Genomic DNA, 18,178 nt, shown 5'->3' on the forward strand with positions numbered 1-18,178 from the left:
TCAGCTTCTATTTCTGAACATTACATTTTCAATGAAAAATGTCACAATATTTGCCTTTATTCCCACTGGAATTATTTTTCTTTTCCCCAAACAACTAGCTCTGTTTATTCTTCTGGATGAAGCTGAGACTATATTAGTATCACTTCTACTAATAATCCTGTTATTATTCAGGTCTTGATGGAGTCAAGTAGATCTGAGAGAAGTCTGAGAGGCACAGTTCTTTTTTTTGAAGGATGAAGTAAAAAAGAAGGCACTAGCCTTTATATAGTGCAAATATGTCACCCTGAAGTGACAGGTGATTGAAGTGGGTATTAAAGTAGAATAGGTGTTTATTGGGAAAGCTCCAAACTGTGTGTGAAGCATAGAGCCCATGTAAATCATAGCATGGGTGACCGAAAGGCTTTCCCCATGCCCCATGACTGCCAGTCAGCCTGGCCATGAATGCAGTTCAGACTGTATGTTTCCTTCTCTTTTGGTTTACCTCATCAGACATTTACAGCTTTCTGTCCACCAAGAAATAAAATGAACCTATGGACTCATTTCACATTTCAACAATAGCTTTGAGCTGGTGCCCTACCTTGGGCTTTAGTCACAGATCTGGATCCTGTTCTTAATCCACTGTCACATCTGTATCCCTAGTTTCACATCAAAACATATATGAAAAACTTCTTAAAGAATATAATAGATGAATACGTGTCATAAAAGATCAAAAAAAAATATATATAACATATAAAAACCATTTTTAAGCACAGAGTTGGAAGGTAATAACAATTGAAACATAAGCTTAGAAAGAGAAGATCAAATGGAGCTCGGCATTCTTATTGATATGTGTCCCACTGGGAAAAACATGCCATGCTGGAATACACAGCTGAGGAACATGCAGGGCCATAGGAAAGCAGTACAGGGTGGCCCACCCTGGTGGCAACTCCTTACTGAGACGTTACCTACTGCGGGACTGTTACAGAGAAGGAATCTTATACAGATTTTTGTTTGTTTGTTTGTTTCAAAATGAGTTGAGTCATTGAGCCATTGCATACCATGGTGAGATAATCTTCAACACCTTCATCAATCAAAGTGGTGCTTATCTAATTTTACTGATTTACTTACTGAGAAATCTGGCAGCAGCCTTACAACATAAGCTTCAAAGAGCCAAAAGGACAGAATGGTCCTTGAGTTACAGAACACAAAGTTATGACGGTAGCAAAACTTTGGACTCGATAAATCAGTTATACACAGACATACAAGTTCACTTCAAGAACTCACTTGTACATACATGTATAGTCTCAGAGCCATGTTTGTTTGGATTCTAAGTAGCAATTTTAAGACTGATAACATACCAGAGAGAAAGTAAAGCCTGATTTAGAACAGCAAACATATTCTTAGTACCTGGCACAAACTTCAATAGTTGTGGTTGCTCGAAGTCCTTTAAATATTTAGCTTTGAAGTACATCGTTTCAATACATTCAGTTAAATGGGATGTGAAAATGCATGTTGTCTAATTCACTACATAAACAATGATGAGCAACTCTGTACCAGGAACCTTGAACCTCTTCTTTCTTTCTCACTCTCTGCTTGAAAATGTGTCTGTAAATCTTTGTGAAAGCAAAGATCAGCACTCAATTTTTGTGGCAATACACACATCTTTGGGCCAACTGACCACACAGAAATTATCCCAGATCTGCACAGTGCTGCAAGTAACATGGATTCTCGGTACTACATCTGTTAATTCAAATTACTGTGACTTCAGAATTCTTTAGAATTTTCTTTTCTTTTCTCCTTCTCTTCTCTTCTCTTCTCTTCTCTTCTCTTCTCTTCTCTTCTCTTCTCTTCTCTTCTCTTCTCTTCTCTTCTCTTCTTTTTTTTCCTTTTTTCTTTTTTTTTCTTTTTTAAATAAAGTAAATAATTTACACTTACTTGTATTAAGTGAAGAACTTGAGGCTGAAGGCTGCTATACGCTATGAAAAGCCTTTACTGTAGGTTAAAGACTGGCAGTCATCAGATGTTATTCATACACTAGTAAGATTTTTATCTTTGTCTTTGACAAAGCCTTAGAAGTCAGTTTTCACCTACCCCTGTTTGGCTAAATTAGAGAAGCTGTCCTTTCTGTTTTCCTCAAGAGGTACTCATTTCTGTCTTGTCTTATAAAAAATATGCTGCTAATAATAAAACCAGCAACAAACCTTGTACTTGTGAGTGCAGTATGTAGTTCCAAATTCCAGTTGTCACGCCATTCTACTAATCTGGCCAGCAAGCCTTCTCAGGTTTTAAAGCTACTTTCAACAAGTACTTCAGGTCAAAGCTTTGCTCCAGGGAGACCTTCTTTTTTATGTCTCAGATAAAAGAATTCAAACCCACAGTTTAGGTATGAATGCATATTTTATCTTCCTGCTTGGCCAGCACCAAGAACATAATTCATGTTTGAGAAGCATGACGTCTGCTCACAGTGGTGTTTGTCTGCTTCAGAAGAGCAAGTCCATTTCCCAGAGAAGTCAAACTCACTCTTACCATAATGAATGGAATTAGCAAATGAAGAAATTATGCTGGGAAGGTAACTTGGCTGAAAGCACTGCATACTGGGTTTGGTCCAAGGGACTACTGTCAAAGCAGTCTGCCTGGCAATTTCCCCTGTTTTGTGTATCAACTTAATTAGTGGCTACCTGGTACAACTAGTGTCAGTAGGCTCCCTGTCTCATAACATGATGGTGTGTGTCCACACAGGGACCTGCTGTGGCTGGAAGTCAGCATAGGGGCAGGGGTTCCCCTAAGTAGACCTTATTTCAGGATTAGGGCTTTAAACTATGAGGCCCTCTGGAAAGTAAAAAGATCATGCAAATTGACAGCATTTGGTAAATAATGCGTATAGACTAATTTAAATAATTTCTTTGATCCATAATATATTTAACTATTTGGGAAAGGGAGGCTGTTTGGTTTTTTTGTTTCCCCAGTAGTAATCTATATTCTTCTTAACTACAAACTAATTGCTTACGGTGGAAAGAAGTGGACAGTTTAACTGTATATTTCCACACTTGTTCCCCTTTTGCAATTTCACCGTGCAAGCATTCCTGCAGGTCCAAGCTTAAACAAACAGATAAAGTCTTGGCATATGCAAAGAAAATATTTGATAAGATTCTGGATGCCAAAGTATACATGAAGTTTTTGACCTAGCATGGAAAGTAAGGAAGGACCAGAGTACCCCTGAAGTATAAAATTTTCTTTTATGTTGTCTTCCATTTCATAATGTTTGCTATTACTTATAAGGTCTCCTGGCATCCCAGTGATGATAAAAGGAGGGTAGAGGAATGTGAATGTTTTTTCTTGCCTATTATACACCTTTCATTTTTTTGCCTGGTGCCTTCCAAGCTGGTATTCTATGATTATGATTCTAGTCCCTGGTCTTCACTCAAACACATTTGCTTCAAAGGTGCAGCAGCAGAAGATGCAGTTTTGTCCAATAAACAAACTCGGGGCAATATCACTTCCTCTTCTGGGAGGCAACTAACAATGATCATGTTAAAAAAATATGGGACTGTGGCATATCAGCAAAGCTACTTCTTAAGGTCATAGAAATCTGTGGAAAACCCTGTAAAAAAAACCCTCTTTCTGCTGGCCTTCCGTCTTGCCTAGACATTTTATGGTGATATGGGTACCAAATAAACCACACCAAATAAGATGGCTTTTTCAATCTGCCTTTACCTTGCTTTCTTTGATGGGAGTGGTTACAGAAAGTGTAAGCCAGTTCCACAGGGAAACATCAGCTTGTGGCTTCTCCCAGCCCCACAGAGCTGGGGAGGATGCAGCTGGGCTTCATTACCAGCCTCAGCCCTGGGGCCAGGTGACCTCACTGCCCTGAACAAGCCTATAAAAGATGTCTGTCCCTCTATGGGGGAGGGAAGGCTGAGTTGTTGAAGGTGGGTGAGTATTTTTTTGGCTTTTTTTTTTTTTTTTTTTTTTTTTTTTTTTTTTGAAATAAGCTTTTTGGGTATATAGGACTTTAGTTTTGTGGTTTTAGGTCTATTAGGGAGATGGTTTGTTCTATTTTTTTATTTATTTTTTTTTTATTTCAGCCAGTTTTTTGAGAGTAATTTGTAAATGTGGCCCTACTAAAGAAAATACTTCTGCATTCTTCTCTCCTTTTGTCTGAAAAGTGCATGTACTTCTTACCTGTGTTGGGTTTTTGAGCCAGCATAACAGATATAATGTAAATTATGTTGTCTGCTTACTTTAGAACACAAATGAATCCTGGAAGTGTTTCTCTGCTCTCTGAGTAAACAATGAATAAGTACTTTGTGTCATAAATGTGCCTTGATAATGCAATGGCAGAACTGGCTGATGTAGAGGAAATAATTGATTGCTGTTTTTTGAGTTTTCTAATGCTGCATCTATACACATTTTGGTTCTTCTTACCCGTTTTCTCTGCCCCTGCTATGCTTGAATTTAATTCTGGATTTGGATGGTAGTTTAGGCTCTTATGTTGTAGCAAGGAGAGGCTGTAAGCTACTTAAGGCTACAGCTACTTAGAGGCTCAATGTATCTTGATCTGAATTGATATGAAGCATATCTATATTTGCATTGCTTCCTTGTTTAGTTACAATGCTGTGTACTTAGTTGTTGAAATAAAACAGAAATATTTGAAGTAAATTTTCTTAAAAATATAAAATTTGTTTTAGCTTTTGCTGTATTGAGAATAGGTGTGAGCACTTCCTCTGATGGTCTTTCAGCCTGTAAGTATTGCTGGGAAATAATCTTTTATTCCACATAGCTGAAGAGAAATCTTCAACCTTCTGAAGTCAATGTATTTTTTTTTTTTGACTAAATTAGTCTTGTATGTCTATAAATGGTTTTAGTGTAAGCAATCTATGAAAGGCCAAGTCTTAAATTCAGCGAATGTATCTACCCACTACAGCAAATTGTGTTTGGTATGTGTGGGCTAGTTTTATGTGAGGCTTTTCCAGAAGGTGTTAGCTCTCATCAAGCTTCATTGTACTGATTTTAATGATAGGAGTGCCCAGCCATTACTGAACACTTTTGAAAAACCTGGCCCAGGTACTCTGGATGTAAAGTAAGTGATGGCAGTTACAGAATTGGTTATCAGTAATATGTAGTACAAGACCTGCTAGAAGTAAGCAGGCATGTTCTTAGTCGTTTCACTTTATTAAGAGAAATGTGCATTTGTAGCAATAGGCAGCTGAAATAACTGTAAATTTCTGCTCCAATGGCTTAGCTTAAGTGAATGTTGACAGGATTATTAACTATTAAGCTTAGAATACATACCTTCCAAAAGTACCGTAATTCTCATTTTAGCTGTGTCAAAATTATTTTTCTAAGTCTTGCAAGTCTAGTAGTGAAGTGTCTGACCATGTGAAATCTGATCATAAGATGGGGTAGGACTGCTTCATTAAATCACTGTTGTGGTTTAACCTGAGCTAGCAATGCAACCATGGGAGTTGCTCACTCGCTCTCCCCCACTCCCACCCTGAATAGAGGAGAGAATTGAAAGGGGAGAAACTCGTGGATTGAGATAAACGCAATTTGATAAAATAACAAAACAACACTGATATACTACTAATAATATATCTAAAATGAAAATAGAATATAAATGAAAGATACTCAACGCAATTCCTCACAAACTCTGTCCACACTGAGCAGCCAGTCCCAGGCAGCAGCACCTGGTCCCAAACAGCTGATCCTGGGGAGAAAACAGAAAAAGCAGAAAGGCCCAGAGGCCTCTGCAAAATGGCAGGATGGCAAAAGGCCAAACTAAAGAAAGTTCCAAACAGGTCTGTCCACACTCCAAAATATTTTTATTGATCAGTCTGGATGTCAGTCAAGCTCTACCCCATCCATGCCCCCTTCCTCACTGCCTCACACCTGTGGGCAGAGAACTCAGAAGGTCCTTGGCTCTCAGACCAAAGCAATTAAAAACATGAACTCTTTTCAAAGTGTTATCTTGTTCTCAAACTAAATTTAAACAATGATCATGCTAGCTACAGAACAGAAAGGTTTCTAACTGTGTGAAGGGTAATTAACTCATTTTCAGTAAAACCAGCACAACATCACAAATGGGAAACACTGATTTAGCTTGCTTTGCTTCTAGAATGAGCAACCAGAAGTTATTCTGCTTATTATTAAAAGCATGCGTTTTTTGGATGGTGGGAGAAAGTGTCTGGATTAGAAAATGATCTCATGTCTGGTACTCAGTGGTTTAACTTAATTTCTAATTCATACCTGTTTTATTTCCCTGTGCTGTATCACACCCTGGATTACACACTATTTTAGCTGAAACAGGGATATAGAAAAAAACTTGAGATGTGAATGTTTTGGAAAGCAAGACTTTATTTTTTTTTTTCTTTTCCTAATTGCTTTAAGTGTTAGTGTTTACAGCACCAATTTCTACTTGCCTTTCCCATCCCCCTGCCATTTCAAGCTGCTGTTTTACAGATGTTGCAGTCTCCTGTTGAGGTTGCAGCTCAAGTTTCTGGCTGTGTAACTTAAACCTATATGTAGAGGAGAAGATGGGCTTTTCAAATAATTTCCATATTAAACCTCTTCTCCAGTAGCTCCATGTTGTTGAGGAGAGCCTTTTTTTGTGTGTGTGTGTATGTACTGGTGTTTTTTTAAGTACTGTATGGATTTTAGAGTTCCAGTGAAAGGCTACAATAGTAATCTAATGAAGTATCTCGACTGGTTTATAAACTTGTAGTATTTATGGTGTTGGAGATGCAAGTTCTTACTTCATTTCAGCTGTTCAGTTGTTCTAAAGTCTAGAGAAGTGATATAAGCATTCTTTCAAAATCAAGTCCAGGTAATTGGTCATCATAATCCTAATTCTCGGCTTGCTTGGACAACCACTGTCGATATCGGGGTATGTTGGTCATACTCCCCCGACCTTTCTTTTTTAAAGCCATTTCTTTTAAAGATAAATGTTTATAAATGCGAATTTATGTGGCCTGATAACACTGATAGGTTTTTGAATGCAGCTCCTCGGTACTTTCCAGCATAACTTGCTGATTAGTTGTAGGTATCTGCCTGTTTGACAAAAAGGACCTATCTATCTCATAATGGATATGAGTGAATAATGAACACATAGCTGGCATTCCGATCTTGCAGCCATTGATTTACAGTTTAATATCTGCCTGCTGAAAAGCATAGAGTTGAGGTACCTTTTGATGAACTGTTAGATAAATGTTTATCATTCACTTCAAAAAGGTACCGTGTCCTCCTCTGAAGACTTTTCTTATGTTATTACTTAAATGTTTGCTGTTTATAGACACAAAATAATATGCCTGTTAAAAAGGGATGCTGCATCTCAAAACTAGATAAGTTATCATCAGGGTGGAGGGGTATGATGGTGGTGGGAGGGTGTTTCCTTTCAGGAAGTTAAGTGTGGTTCCTACTTTGCTTCTTGTTGGAATCAGGACTTAGTCATCCTCTGCGTCTGGGAATTAATTACAACTTTGAGGACACAAGGATGAAGACCCTTCTGAGCATAGGCAGGACTTGCACATAGGCTGTGGTCATCGATATTTTTCCTCCCACACATGCACGCATATGCCAGCAGCAATCTGGCCCCATTATTGTGTTTCTTCTCCTCAATCACCCGTCACACAACTGGGACGCTGAATGCAAAATAGACAGAAATACGTTCACTTCAAGTTGTTTTGGATCACTTTATAATTAGAAGCTGGAGACAACTCTCTTCCTTCATCATTCAGTAGCAAGGCATAGTTCCTCCTCTTGTTTTTTCTTTTGCCGAGTGCTGTATCTTTGTAGCCATTCTTCCACAGATTAAAAGATTTTTTTTTTCCAATGTGTGACATGTTTAAACTAATGGCCAGGCAAGCTAAACTAATATACGTATTGTGCTGTTCTAGAGAACTGGTTTAGTCTGCCTTGAGAGCAGCAGCAGCTGCAGGCTGCCTGCAGATGTTGACTGGATGCGCAGTTGCTCATGAGTGATTCCATTATGTTTCCTCAGATCCCTTTTTGAGTCATGTTGGGCAACTGCTCCTAAGCTCTAATGGCTTCCTTATGTTTTTTCACCCTCTCGTATTCAAACTGTGTAGTCAGCTGCCAAGGAGGACGGCACATTGACAATAGCTGGTGCAACGCAGTTTGCAGGCAGATGACGCGTGGCAGCATATAGACAATAGTGTTTCTGCTTCCTCTGTAACTGGTGACTGGGTGCCAGGTAATTTGGCTCATGCTCTCTCCAGAGGGTGGAGCAGATCTAAAGGACATGGAGGAAATGCAATGCCTGCTGAGCTGTTTTGAGCAGTAGGTTAAAGCAAGATACACTATTTCTGGATCCTGTTTAGTTGCATATTGACTCTCAGTATTAACAATTCAGACTTCTTTTCTCATTGTGTTTTGGAGATGTTTTATCACTTTCTTTTAGTCTTGCTCAAGTTGTGCTACAGCTGATTGTATAATAACTCAGTCTGGCATTTATATTGTGCTTTGTAGGAGGCTTTACCCAGAAGTTTTGATCAGCAGCTCCTAGTTTGGATGGGAGAAGTGGGGAAAAGTCTGAGAAGTTATGAAACACTTTTTACCAGAACCTTATGCTGACTTTATATCCAAGTGTGAGGGAATTACTTCTGAGGTTATTGCTGTTTCTGAGCTCGGATTGTGTCCTCTTGCATAGCATGAGATGGTGCCACTCTCTAAGACCTGTGGCTTGACAAAGCCATTACTTACATGCCGCACTTAGTAGCTAAGTGTTTGTCATCATAATTAAATGCAACACCAAAAGACCTCTATCATACAAAAAAAACCCAATCTTTGCCCAGAGCTTTGAGGTAGGTCTGTCCAGACTTCTTCTCTCCGAGAGCTTTTAAACTCAGACCTCAGATTTTCTTTGAACAAGGTTTACATCAGACAAACCTCTTAAAACAGAGACGAGAGAGAAAAGACAGACTAGACATGGGGAAGGGTTTATAAACAAATCTCCTGCTGCTCACTGTCCTTGCTTCCAGTCTTGGTTTCAGTCAGCTCTGTGGCTTTTGGGATTGAAGCAGACTGTGAGTTCACTCTGGTCCATTGTGAGGTTTTGTCCATTGCTGCTTGGATTTGTTTCCAGCTTCTCCTGCTGCTCTCTGCCATCTCCTGAGCTGCGTACTCATGTCTCCTTGCTATTTGCTTCTCCCCCATTAAGCACACCCAGTAGGTGTGCTTCAAGTGAAGGTACTGTGTCCTTTCCCCTGTACAGGGGTCCACTTGGCTCTGTTGTGCTCTTTTAAAGAACATAATATACCAACAGAGACAAATAAATGGGATGCTATTTACCCTAGCACCTAACAGACATTTCTCTGGAAGAAGGAGGGTATGTTATGATAAATGTGAAATGTGCAATATAAATACTTGGCTACTGGTAACTGGAACTACTGGTTCCTGTTTTCTGACTATTTTTAAGAGCTGTTTGTGTGCATTCCTGTATGATTTTTTTAAATAATATTTTCCGTTTCAAAATACAAAAGGCAGGTTTTCATGAGTTCTCATAGAATTGAGAAAATGTAGAGAGTTATCCACAGCTCCAGTTTGTGCAAAAGTCAGCTCAGGGCAGGGGAGGTGGAGAGGCGGTGGTCTCTGTGCCTTGCACATCAGCTGGAATTTGGGCTTTTTATTTAGAGTCCTTAAATGCTGATCAGTGTTGTTTAAGCTGCTAATTTCTGCTAGTTCAGCAGGTGTGCTCATAATGAAGAAAAGAGGTTGAGTATTTGGTCTATTTTCTGCATGGTATGAATAATTCTGCTCATGTTTGGTACTGTTGTAGTAAACCTGTGTGAATGCAAGTGTAGGTGCTTAGATCAGACTAAGATGTGCTGGGCAGTGATCTGAGAAGAAATTGCTGAGAAGTATAGCAAGTCTTCCTCTGCTAAAGTAATTAAGTTTTTACACTACTCTGCACAACAAATGTGATTGCTTTTATTCTGCTTTAGTCCAAAAGTTCCTAATGAATTCAGAGAAGTTGTTATGGTGGAAACATACCTATCTGTAAATTAACCACTAATGTAATGAAAAGCTATACAAATTTATAATATCTAATCAGTTCCATGACAACTATTGCTTCACATTATGATGACAAACAATTACATTGAGGAGGAACAGATGTAAAAGAAACAACCAAACAACAATAACAAGACTAGAGATGCATTTTTATTAAATGAAAACATCTTAAACAATGACCTTTCTGACAAACCACAGAAGCGGCAGACAAATAGCCTTTTTAATAGCAGATTCATACTGGATTTCTGCACACAAACCCCCTTGAAGCTTAATGCAGTCCAAATGTCTATCCCTTGGACAGGACCTGTGTGTATATGCTCTTTGATGGCTGAGTAAACAAGTGAGTTTGCAGGTTATTCAAACCTGCAGGGAATCCACATTCCTGACCATCCTTCTCTCCATTTGAATGTGGATTTTGCTCATTCGATGTTTCCTTTATCCTTTGTTTTTTATGAGATAGAAGTGAGTGTGAGGGGGAACAAAACTTTTAGTAAATGATCTGTTGTAAAAGGTATGCTTAGTCTTGCAAAAATGACTTGCCTTTGAATTTAGTCCAAGACACCTCTGCTTCCTACTGATGCTGGGCTGCTGTAGTGCTCATCAATGTCATGTTGCATTTGAAATGGATAAATGTCTTGATTCATATGATGATGGGGGTTTTGGTTGCCTTGTCCCATTAGGCAGACAGTGTAAACTGGAAATGATACAATAATCAATAGCCCTTCCTTTCAGGACTTCTTAAAGCAGTAGATTTCTTATGGAGAAACTTAATCAGTATTATTTTTCTTAGCTTATTGAAATAATTTTAGTTCTCACTGCATGCCGACAGCTTTCATCTATGGGATCTATCAGGTCAAATAACCGTCTGCTTCTTTTGTTGGTGTTTATTATGTGGCTTTAATGTGCCATAACAATATCAATAGCATGTTTTCAAAAGCCAATTTAAGAGCATTAGAGATTAATTGCATTCAACTAAGCATAGACTATCAAGAGTTGAAATCTCTACAATGGACAAATGCTTCACGTATGCCTATTTAATATTTTGCTCCCAGCCTTCTGGATTGTTTTGGTTTTGTCCTATATCTTTTACCTTAGTTCCATGTTTATAATAAACATTCTCCAACCTTGAAAATTTCATTAGAAATTATTATTATACCTACAGCCTACAAGTCTTTAAAGACGCAAAACACAGGCGAGCAAGCTACTGCCATTCTGTCATGAGGATGGAGCCAGGCTCTTCCCAGTGACAACCAATGGCAGGACAAGGGGTAATGGGTTCAAACTGGAACACAAGAGGTTCCACTTAAATTTGAGAAGAAACTTATTCTCAGTGAGGGTATCCGAACACTGGAATAGGCTGCCCAGGGGGGCTGTGGAGTCTCCTACTCTGGAGACATTCAAAACACGCCTGGACACATTCTTGTGTAACCTCATCTAAGTGTTCCTGCTCTGGCAGGGGGATTGGGCTAGATGATCTTTTGAGGTCCCTTCCAGTCCCTAACATTCTGTGATTGATTCTGGGATTCTGTGATTGATTCTGGGATGATCTATCAGAATTACAACGTCTTATATGTACCCACTAAATCTTACTGTAGTTTGTGAAGTAAATAGAAGTAATGCACTGTCAACAATCATCACACAAGTGGTAAAATTCAGCAACTCTTAGTAGAAAAGATGGCTTCTTTCTAAGAAAGCATGAGAAGGGAAGTGGAGAAGTGGAGACTCCACTTGTGCTGTTCTTTGCAGGAAGCTGTGTGCATAAATGTGCATCTATGCTAGGAGCAGGTTGTGTGGGTTCCAGAAGCCACTGGTTAGACAGGTTGGTCTGCAGTGGCAGCAGGAGTGCTCTGCATCTCACATCCTTTCTTCTCTCCTGCTTCTCACTTGTGCTCCTTTCATACTGTACAAAGGATGCAGGTTGGCCACAGCCGTGTTGTGTGAGAGAAGTTAATTATGGCTACTTCTTGAATGTAGACAGGGCTTCACTCAGCCTTTCTGTGATGGGTTATTATAGTCTGGGCAGACTTTCATATAGTTTCAGAAAGGGCATGTTAATGTCCTGTATCTCTTGCAAGAGACAAGATTGAATAAAATGCAGCTGCATTGTCTTTTCAGTCCATTCCTTTGCTGCTTTTATGAGAAAAGATGACTAACTCATTTATGGTAATACTGAGCAGTAATTGCTTTAAGTTTATGGGGCACCCAGTGTCTAGGTGCCTTGGGTTGCCTGACAGGCTATAACTTGAAATATAACTTTTAAAAAACCCCAGAGAAACAGAAACCCTCTTGTGTGATGAATAGAATAGTATCCCACAAACAATATCAAACCAAGCTGTCTGCAGCCTGACCCAGAGGGGTGCTGTTGTTTTCTCTGAAATGTCAGAGAGGAGCATGCACTTGAGCTACGAGAAAGCATTTATACAGGCAGGCTTCACACGTGGTAAAACAGAAACAGCTACAGCTTTAGGCTTAGTGATAAGATTTGTTGGTCTTGTTAACCAAGGATGAATACTTCAGAAGGGCAGCAACACACAGTGGCAGTCATATTTCACATGTCTTTCTATAACTAATACTTTTATGTGAAAAGCATGCTTTTTGAAGTGTATTTATTCTCTTATTTATCATTAGATTAATGTGTATGTATATATACACATCTTGCCATTGGTCCCTCTTCTCTACCAGTTTCAGATAGTTATAGAAGTCCTATGAAAAACTCCTTGCTGACATTAATAGGCTCTCAAAATCATCTTCTGGCCTAAAGTGTGTCTTTATAGGCTTGTGTCCAGCTATTGTATCAGCCCCTGTTCTTGATGAACAGTGGAAGTAGCTCCTGAGCGTGCCATGTGAGGTCCTTTTCCCCAATGATTCCAGTGTTTCCAGACATTGTCTCTGCTTTATGAAGCTAAGTAGACTTGTAAAGTTTAAACAGAAGGCTTTGTCTGAGACGAAGAACTTGTTTGAATCATTCTACTGTCACTTGTAAGGAAGAACACATTTCTGTCCCAAGTTGGAAAAGATAAAAATAATGAAGGTAATCAAAAGAAGTGATTTCAAAACTGAGGAAGTTTACAGAGCAGTGTTAAGCCACACAGAATATCTGTAATAATGTAACTTAATACTTGAAATAACTATTGGCTTTCTTCAGTTTTCTGTTTGCTTGGTTTTCTAGTGTACATAAGTTATTTCACAGTTGACTCTCAGACCTTGGCATCATTATCTGAAAATCATTTGAGCCAGAGTGATATACTTGAAGACTGCTGCTTCTAACATCTTTTGAAGTCCAGCCTGACATCTTGTATAATAGAGACTTGGAAATAAGACTCCTATAGTTAAACAAATGATGTTACTAAGTATTGTGAAAGACTCTCTTGTGTAACTTTTCTTTCCAGTAACAACAGGAGCACCATGTTTGTAGTTTTTATTTGATATTGTGACTGCTTGGAGGGGGTGGAATTAAACGGTCTCTCCAGTCTGTCATAAAATTTCCTAAAGAATGCGGTTCACAGTCTTATGTCTATCTCATGGTACCTCAGTTAATAAAATTAATGTGAAAAGCAGTGCCCCAAGAAATGCAGTAGCCAGAAACTTGCATGTTATGGCATCAAAAAATATTTCTATTTGTCTGATGGCTGGTGAAATTTTAGATAAGTTTTAGATTGCAACTACAGAGATCAATAAAGGGTATGAGAGAGCACAACTTACTACAGAAATTGATGCTATTGTGTGGGTAGTCATAAATCAGAACAATTGTTATTGAAATCAGTTTTTCAGGATGTTATTATACTTGTGTATTGAAGAGGTTGAAAAAACATTCTCGTTTTTTGAAGATGTTTCCTCTCTGCTTCCTTGAATTTTAAGATGCTTCCTCTCTGTTTACTTGAAATTCTGCAAAACTGTAGGCTATATGGAAAGATGTGCTGCTTTAAAACCAAAACAAACCCCACAAGCATATACAGGACATATGAACAGGTAAGTTGCAGCTGTCTCTGCTCCTGTATTTTCAGCTGACTTTGGAATTCTGAACATTTAGGACAGTGTTGCTAAGTACTCATGGAGAGCTGAACGGAATATAGTGAGGATCAGAGTTTTCAAATTGAAGCATTTAACGAAAAAAACATTTCCAAATATTTATCCTCCCTGTCACCCTGTCTGATTCTTCTTCTCCGGCTGCTTATTGGGAAGAGGGAATAAGAAGATGGGAAAGAAAGAGGGAAGGGAGAAGTAGAGAGGGAGGGAAAATTCTGCCACTGTCTAGAAAGGGTGGGTAGAGCTCTGGCTTCTCTTCCAGAATGGGAATCAGGTAAAAACCCACACTGCACACCTAATATACTCAGGTGTCTGCAACTGTGTTAAGGCAATCAGGGTTTCCTGTCCATTTGGAGGCATGTTCTACAGTGTTGAGAACTGAGAAAGACACTTGAGTGGAGGGTAAGCAGGAGACTGAAAACAAAGGATAGCACTAAGATAGTTCTTTTGCCTTAAATATAATAAGAATGAAAATATAATGAGTTATTTATTCTTAATATAAAAGTAATAATAAACAAAAAACCTAGAAAATAATAAATATAATAATAATTAAATCATAAACAACAAATCAAAGATAAATATATAAATGACAAATTAAAAATTTAAAATAAAATTTAAAAAATCAATACCTCTCATCTTGGTGTGTGCCATGTGGAAAAATTCTTTACACAGTCCACATAGCACTTCCAAAAAGGCTTAGCACAATATTTCTTCTATTTTGATTAAAAACAAAGCGAACTAACAAAACCAACAACAACAAAAAAACCCAAACAAACAAAACAAACAAAGGCAAAAAACCCACACAGTTTGTTTTGTCAAGACAAAATTCTGTATTTTTTTAAATGGTTTGACAGGTTGGTGCAGCTTTTTCAAATATCCAAACACTTTGAAATTTATAGATGTTGTAGAACTATCAGAAACCAAACCAAATTCCAACTTTTTTTTTCTTGGGGAAAAAAAGGGGGGACAATATAGGAATGTGTTTCAGCTTATGGTGAAAGCAGATTTCAATACAAAAGTAATTTCTACATCACAGAAATAGTCACGTGATATAGTGCTCCTTGCGACATTGTACTCTGCATAGGACTCTAAACCTCAAACTTTTCATTGATAAGGCTGAATGTCCTGTTGCTGCTTATGAGAGACACCCCAGTTTCCTCTGTGCACTACTTCCAGTTTTTCTGAAAAAATGAAACTGAGGAAATAAAAAATCCTAGGTACTTGACCCCTGCAATCAGAGAGTTCTCCTTGCATTTTGAATCTGTTACCTCCATCAGTAATGGTTTAGCCACTTGGGTTTTTCTCTTATACCTCAGACCAAATACCAAGGATAGCTGTGAATCAAAGACTTCGTAAAAGGAGTGGGGAAAATCAAAATCCAGGGTCTCTAAATACTGGAGGCAAGTGCTGGGCCTTGAAACATGGGATCTCTTAAAATTCAAAATCTAGATCAACTGAGGTGATATTGATGGTAAGACCAGTGGTGCAGCAAGGAAGATTCATGGAAGAAGAGTTTTGAGTTGTTAAAGGGGAGACAGGGTAAGTATTTAGTGAATGAAAGTTGAGGGTGTATTCCTAGCAGAAAAGAATACTAGAAATGCAAAAATGAAACAGGAATGAAGACAAGATGTGAGTAAAGAGGCTGGAAAAGGCTTAGAAGTGAAAGTAATGGGCATGCAGGCTGTAGTGCAAAATAGTAAGATTTGACCATGGAATCTGGTCTAAGATGTCTAAAGCTCCCTGGTCAGGTGATGCAGAGCTATTGGTGTTCCCACTTCCTGAAGGCCTTCAAGCAAAGTGTTTGCTGTGGCCAGGCTTCCTGACCATGACAATTACATTGCTTCAGCTCACAGTCTAGGGAAAAACTAACAAGTATGTAGTGTGGAGAACCAGGAGATTGAAGGCCTGTGCTGGTGGTTCAGACACAGCTACACAGGATATCAAAAAGTAGAAGGTAGTAGACATTCATGCTGTTGAAAAGAGGGTAACCTATGTGCTGTTTTTCTGAAAATGGGAGAAATACAGTGAGACTAAAGAGCACAATAATTAACCAAAATATGCCATGAGACAAGTCCCCAAACAAAGGACAGCAAAGACATTGAAAATATGCTTAGAGGGCCAAAATGAATTCTCCATAGCAAACAGTTCCAAGAAATACCTTCTGTGGATGTGTATCTGTTCTCCCAGGATTTCAAACATTCTGTGTAGCAGTTTTGATATCCTATGTAGTGGAGTGCTAAAGACTAATGGAGAAGTGAAAATATGAATATCGAGCACCATGTGGCAAGCATGAAAAATAGAGGTCAGTAGTGAGAGTTGTCGTCTGCCTGCTATGATATCAACCACCCAGTGTAAGTTCTTAGTACAGTACGGTCGATTGGCTTTTTGCTACGGGAAAATCCAACATGGTGTTCCAGCTCTCATGTCCTGTTCAGGAATGGTGGAAAAATACTTCACAATCTTAATGTGCTCTCAAGAATTCATAAAGAATTTGTGTGGTTGTAATGCCAAACAGTATAAATTAAATGATAGGCACAGAGTAGGTACTGACTGGAAACTTAATCTTAATGTTTTTGTCAACAAAGATTATACAAATAGTTGTACAGAACAGGAATTGGCTTGGTGACAAGCTTGTGTTACGTGAAGATCCCTTTTAAGATCAAGTTGCAAGAAGCAGAGGAAATAGGTAAGTTTAAGACTTTCTGCTCTCATGAGGAGCATATGGTCAAATCAGGGCAAGGTCTAATGGAAAATGGGACCCAGAAAGTTATGACCTTTGTGCACTGGGGCATATATGTGAATGGTTAGGTTTGAAGGAACTAGCTCACCGGGGAGAGGCTGGATCTGGAAAGTCAGCTTCAATTAATGAAGGGAGAAAAGGGTGAGCTGGTCTTGAATGAGCTGACAGGAAAGTCAGAGTGGGTGAGATCAGTTTAGGAAGTCACTCTCAAGCTGAAATAAGATATTACTGAGCTGAGCAAGATACGTTAAGGATGTGGAAGGGTGTGGCACAGGAGTTTATTTGCTAATAAAGTACTTCTACCAGTTCCTGTTACTGAAGAAAATAACGGAGATGGCTTACATGAAATGTTTTAAAATAAATATTTTTGGACTTTTGGGCTCTGATTTTGGGATTTCCAAGATTTCTTAGGTTCCTGTTTTCCTGCCTTCTTTTACATCAGAACATGTGAGTATACCAGAGATGGCTCTGTGGTACTGTCCAATAGCAAATGTTCAGGAAAAATGATGCAAAAGGCTCAGGCGTGCAGGGTGTTGGCCCTGGGTGCTTGTCTAACCTTCAAGTGTTTGACACATGGGGACATTTTTAGCCAGGTATAGCTTCTATGAATGGAATAACCCTCAACTGACTTTCTTCCACTGACCTGTTGAATGACCCTTTGAACTGCCAGAGCTATGAGGGCTTCAGACTTTTCTGTTTTTTTCCAGCTGAAGCTGACCCACTGACTCCAAGAATGGGGAAGGGGTTAGGAAAAGCAACATTGTCAAACTGGAAAATCTGGAAAGCTGGGGCCTGAGGTCTTTGGGTATCAGAAAGCTACCTTTGATTTCTTCTTTACATTACAACACTTATGTGTCAGTTTGCCATCAGTTTTTGCACATCCCACTCTAAACTAAAACAATTACATGAAAAAGGACTAGAAAGGAGCTCAGGAAATCATCTGATGTAGGGCTATGTCTTGCAACGGCTCTGCCTGTGTCACTTCATAGTCTTGCTTGGCCTCTTCTCAAAGTCCCATGTTGATGAAAGCTCAGTGACCTCTCTAGGCAGACTGTGCAAGTGTTTTACTCATTTAGAAAGTATTTCCAATGTCCAAATTCTTGCTTTAACTTGTTTATTCATTCTTCTTGTTTCCATAGTGGGCATTAAAGAAAACAGCTTTTTAAAGTTTTTCTTGAAAGTAGTTTTTAATTTATTTGAAGGCTGTTATTACATATCCGAAAGTTGTTTGTTCTCTGGACACTTGAGTATCTTCAGTCTTTCTTCTGAGGCCAAATTTACTAGGCTTTTGATCCATGTCTATGGTTATCATCTGGACTTCACTTCTGCTTTGTCTGTAAGGACTGTAACTGCAAAAGAAATAAATTAGATATGCTTTATGTGATTTCTCTTAACAAAAACATGCTG

This window comes from Patagioenas fasciata, chromosome 4 (assembly GCF_037038585.1).
Source record: "Patagioenas fasciata isolate bPatFas1 chromosome 4, bPatFas1.hap1, whole genome shotgun sequence".
In the NCBI taxonomy this organism is placed as follows: Eukaryota; Metazoa; Chordata; class Aves; order Columbiformes; family Columbidae; genus Patagioenas; species Patagioenas fasciata.